Here is a 5,997-nt window from a genome sequence, read left to right as displayed (position 1 = left end):
CATCTGCTTGATTGCTGAAGAAGATGATGAATCTTGTAGCTCAACTGAGGTAAGTTCATGTGCTTCTCTAAATGAACAAAATTATACTGAATTGCTTGAAGCTTTTCAAGAAACCCATGATGAAGCTAATCGATTGGTTCTTTCAAACAACTGATTGAAAGAACTTAACAGATGGCTGCAAAAGAGAGTGAAATCACTTGAAGATGAGATAGAAAAATCTAAAAATGATTTCAAAAATCTGGAAAATCATTTCAAAAACTCTTATTGCAAGTGTGACACTCTCATTTGCGAAAATTGTGAAAATCTTGAGAGAAACGTTCATTATCTTGTTGACACTGTGGACAAGCTTTCAAAAGGGAAATCTAACTTTGAGAATGTCTTGGAATCTCAAAGCTGTGTATTTGGAAAGGTTGGTTTAGGTTTCAATCCACAGAACCAACAAGATAAGTTTTCAATTTTTTTTTAAGAAAGCTAGTAAAACAACCGATTTTTAAATCGAAACAGCCGGTTGTTACATGCTTTTATTGCATGAAAAAGGGCCATTCGGTTAGATTCTGCAAAATAAGAAAGTTTTTTGTTCCCAGGGGCTTCATGAAATGGATTCCTAAAGGATGTGAGGTTCCAAATGAGAAAAAGAAATCAATTGGACCCACATTTGTAAAGGGACCAAATCTTGTTGCTTGAACTCATGCTTGTGCAGGAATTCTGAAAGAAGTGTGAAGGACTGAGCCATTTGATCAAGTTCTTGAAAGGAACAAACCAACATTGAAGCTGAATCAATGATTTATCTGTCCACAAGCCTTCAACAGTCAAACTAAAGCTTCTTGACCACAAAGAAAAATGGCTCATTGAAAGAACAACATAAAGGATAAGACCTTCATTTCTCAGTTCTTAATTTCTGTTTTTAAGTTCTTTCTCATGATTAAATATCTTCTTTAAAATGCTTAACCTCATCTGTTTTGAACTCTTTCTGCTCATGGTTAAAATTCAAAATCAGTTTTAACTGCTGCAGAAAGACAACCGATTGTTTCTTCGAAACAACCAATTGTTTTGAGCCTGACAGCACTGTGAAGAAATCAATTTAATTTCTTTTTGAGTTTCTATCCGTTGCAGATCAATTTAAAGAGAGAATCCTTGGTCAATGAACCAGTGTTGAAAGATGATCACGTTCAGAAAGAAGTTACAACAGTCATAAAGGAATATATTCCAAAATCTTGGAAACTCAAGAGCCTTAATGACTAGTCAAAGATCACATGTGAAGACCATGTGATTTTCAGCTTTTTTCTAACGTTTTCTGTGCAGTGCAGAGTCAAGTCCTCTCTCTCTGAAAATCTGGTACCCACTCATAACATTGAATGCTTTTTAATTCTATTACTGCTATAAATTCTATTGCAGCTGATCTCTTCCACAAGAACAACCAATTGCAACATCTCTTGAGACATCTCTTGCAACATCTCTTGCAAAATCTGTGAGTGAAGCTTTTCTCTGTTTTCTTCTCTGCCATCATGGATTCAACTCCTCCCACCTCAAGAAGAGTCAAAACCAGAGTTGTAAGGTCTGGAGGAAGGCTAGAAGGATGGTTTTCTGGAGACAATGATCTAATTGAGAGATATAGGTTTGAAACAAGCACAAAAGTGATAAACAATCCCAAGGTTGTATGCTTTAATTGGCTGAAAAGCCAAAAGCTTGATAATGTAAGGAGGCTCCTCAAAGATCAATCTCTCAGAAAGTTCCTGGAGATGAAGGGAAACATCTACTCAGATTTGATAAGGGTGTTCTATACAAATCTCAAGTTTGAGGGAAACAACCTAGTTTCCCATGTGAAAGGTGTAGAAATGGAGATAACTCATGAGGTATGGGCTGTTGTTGCTGGTCTTAAGTTCTCTGGTCTCAGGATTAACAAGGGAAACCTTGGAGTAGTGGAGGATTTCAACAAAATCTAATACTACAAGAGCTGCTTCAAGAACCAAAATGCACAAGTTAGTACTTGCTCGGTTGGTGGCTTGAGACTTGATGAAAGGTTGTTAGCCCTCATTGTGACTTGGATTCAAACACCAAGGGGGAGCAATCATTCTGTTCTTACTGAGGAAGATCTGGTGTACTTCTTCTGCATCATGAAGAAGATCAAAGTCAATTGGATTCACATCATCAAAGAGCACATGCAAAAGGCAATGAGGTTAAGTGACTATCGTTATCCATATGCTGTTTTGGTATCTAAATTTCTACTCTATTTTGAAGTGAACCTAGAAGATGATGTTAGAATGGATGGCTTTAAACTAGAGGGCGTGAAAAGTTTAAAGAGGGTTTTCACAAACTTTTAAAACAAGAATGAAATTATCTGAAGAAAGCAATTGATAAAGAATTCAGTTTACCAAAGCAGCAAGCAAAAGCTGCAGTACCAGAAAAACAATCGGTTGTTTCACAGAAACAATCAGTTGTTTATACCAGCAAACAACAAACAAAACTGAATTTAAAGAGTTTAAGGATAGAGAGATTTCACACAGATGTTTATACTAGTTCACTCCAAATCCAGAGCTACATCCAGTCTTCTCAAAAACCCTGAGGAAATCCACTAAGCAATCACACCTAGATCACTTACACCAAAACCAAGAAAGTGACCTTGAACACCTCAAAACACACACTCTTCTTGGCCAACACACCAACACTAAAATTGTTGATCTTGATCCCCTCAAGAACACACAGCCAATCTCAGCAAACACAGAAACGAAACTTGTTCAGCAGAGTACAAGGATTACACTTGTTACAAAAGATTATCTGAAATCAATACAAGCAGAATCCTATTCCACACACTTTGATCAATCACAAACTCTAAGCAATCTCAGCTCTTTTAAAAACTCAAAAACTCTTTTCAAAATATTGTAAATGATTGTTACTCAAATCTGTTATGCTGAATTTTATTCAAAGATGTTGTTTGTTATCAAATCTTAACAAACTCTTAAATTGCATTAAAAGATTGGTCAAAGCATTTAATGACTGGAGCGTAAGCAGTTAAATCATTTAAAGCTCAGTCAAAGATAAAACAGTTTTTCTGTTATGGTCCCTGTTCTTGCCGGTTGACCTGGGTCGTCTCTGCCACGCCATCTATGGCGTAACTCCTCGTTGGTGCGGTAGAGTTCCTCGCTTCTTGCTTGAGAAGCTGTCAGGTCCTCCTGCATGCGCTCCTGTTCTACTTTCGAGGCTGCCACTGCGTCTTGTAGCCCGTGCACCATGCCCATGAGTTGCTGTAGGGTCATCTCTTCACTTCTAGCGCGTGCTGGTCGGGTGGTCATGGCTCTCTGGGGATCCTCTTGACTTATCTGAGTGTTGGAATCGGGAACTGAAAGCTTGTGTGGTGGAACCGATGTTTATATCGGCCCCACGGTGGGCGCCAGATGTTCTGGCCGGTTGACTTGGGTCGTCTTTATGCGTGGCTTTGTTCTAACGAGCTAGGGCACCTTCGTTCTGCCTCGTCTGTGTGTACCTGAAAAAGAATAACAAAGGGGCGCCCTCGCGGCCGTTTGCACTCCGACGATCAAGTCAGCTAGCGAGAAACACCAAAGTGACTAGAGACTGTATGATTGTCTCAATGACTGAAACTGTGTGGCCCTAATTGCCTTGTGCTCACAGCTGGGTGTGCCGTCAAGAACAACTAGGGACTACTGTTCTGAGTAACTTTATGAAAACTAGGTTAGAACTCATGCAACTGTGAAAAAACGTCCCTCACTAGGGCTTATTCGTGCCCTATATATAGGTGAAAACTAGGGTTTACCTCTGCGTTGCTTGCTATTATCTAGGGTTCCTTGGAGTCCTTGCGCCGCTATCTTTAGGATCTTAGCGTATCCGGCCCATGGGCTTCCCTTATCTGGAGTGCAATGTATAATCTTATGGCCACTTGGGCTCTAACTTGAGCGCTGTATTTCTCGCGCCATCATACTGTTCGAGTGCCCTAATTAAACACGTGTCATGCATGCAGCCTTCCTTGAAGATCTTTAATGAGCACGTGGGCACTGTCACGTGCCCTTTTGACTTGATCGTTTATTCTGTGCGGAGGGACCCACAGTGCCGCCACCCAACTTAGGGTTATCCCATCGTGTGGGCCCCCTCTCTGTGAAATGCTTACGTCATGCGGGTTGACTCTTCGGGCGATGTCTTACTTAGGCGATGTCCGTTTAGGTGATGTCTTCCTCTTCGGGCGATGTCTTGCTTTGATGTCCGTTTAGGTGATGTCTTCCTCTTCGGGCGATGTCTTGCTTTGATGTCCGTTTAGGCGATGTCTTACTTAGGCGATGTCCGTTTAGGCGATCTGCCAGGTGACATGTGTATTTCTAGGCCATCGCCTAAGCCGGGCTGGCCTGATTCTGCACTGAGGACCTTCGGACTTGCCTCAATTTGCTTAACCAAAGAGGTCTTGTATTCTGTTCTTGCCTGAACTCACTCTGAGGTGAGAAGGACTTTATCTGGCTTGAACTCGCTCGACGGCGAGAAGGACTTTATCTGGTGCCTCAACTTGCCCAGGGGCTACCTTTTCCTTGGATGCACTGAGGACTTTTAATCTCATCTTGCCTGAACTCACTCGAGGGTGAGGAGGACTTTCTCTGGTACCGGGGCTAGCTATTCATACTTGAGGAGGGGACGTCCCGAAGGAATCCTTTAACCCCTGCTCAAGGACTAGGCGCCCGGATTTTAACTGTTATCTGGTACCGGGGCTAGCTATTCATACTTGAGGAGGGGGCGTCCCGAAGGAATCCCTTAACCCCTGCTCAAGGACTAGGCGCCCGGATTTTAACTGTTATCTGGTACCGGGGCTAGCTATTCATACTTGAGGAGGGGGCGTCCCGAAGGAATCCCTTAACCCCTGCTCAAGGACTAGGCGCCCGGATTTTAACTGTTATCTGGTACCGGGGCTAGCTATTCATACTTGAGGAGGGGGCGTCCCGAAGGAATCCCTTAACCCCTTCTCAAGGACTAGGCGCCCGGATTTTAACTGTTATCTTGCTCTGAACTCTCGCCTATACTCGTTCTTGGCGAGTAGGACTTCTTAATCTGTTCCCGCCTAAACTCGTTCTTGGCGAGTACGACTTCTGATCTGTTCTCGCCTATACTCGCTCTAGGCGGGTAGGACTTTTTATTATGTTCTTGCCTATACTCGTTCTAGGCGAGTAGGACTTAAAACTTAACTTTCGCCTCCGATTGCCAGGTGGCGACAAGGACTTAAAAACTTTATACTAGTTCCTCCGATCGCCGAGTGGCGATGAGGACTTGAAAAACTTAACCTTTGCCTCCGATCGCCAAGCGACGATGAGGACTTAAAAAACTTTATACTAGTGCCTCCGATCGCCGAGTGGCGATGAGGACGTAAAACTTGACTTGTGCCTCCAATCACCAAGCAGCGATGAGGACTTAAAACTTAACCTTTACCTCCAATCGCCAACTGGCGATGAGGGCTTAAAACTTTATACCTTTGCCTCCGATCGCGAGGTGGCGATGAGGTCTTAAAACTTTGGACTTAATGCATGCGATCTGAATCTGCCCTAAATTACACAAGGACGACAAAGTCTTTTCTTTGAAAACTTAAAATGACAATCATGCAAACTCAATAACTGGGAAACTTTGATAAACTCGAACTTTCTTTATTGGGTGGCCTCATTAAAAAACCCTCCTTAGGGAAAAAGAGCGCCACCTTGAAAAACTGTTTTCATTTAACTGTTCGAGTTAACTGCTACTTACAATGCTTTAACTGTAATAAAACTTGAGATGGGTGGCGTTCCAAGTGCGAGGAATCGCCCCTCCCTCCAGTGTTTCAAAGCGGTAGGCGCCGTTCCCGAGTGCTTCAGTTATCCTAAATGGTCCTGTCCATTTGGGTGACAATTTATTCTGCATCTCGTACAGGTGGGCCTTCCTCATTATCAGGTCACCATCTCCGAACTGCCTTGGCCTTGCCCTAGAATTGTACTTGCGCTCGACTTTTCTCTTTATTGCTTCGGCCTTTACCCTTGC

The sequence above is a fragment of the Phaseolus vulgaris genome, chromosome 5, assembly GCF_051622355.1.
Source record: "Phaseolus vulgaris cultivar YP4 chromosome 5, ASM5162235v1, whole genome shotgun sequence".
NCBI classification, from domain to species: Eukaryota; Viridiplantae; Streptophyta; class Magnoliopsida; order Fabales; family Fabaceae; genus Phaseolus; species Phaseolus vulgaris.
Note: the sequence above shows the minus strand (reverse complement) of the source record.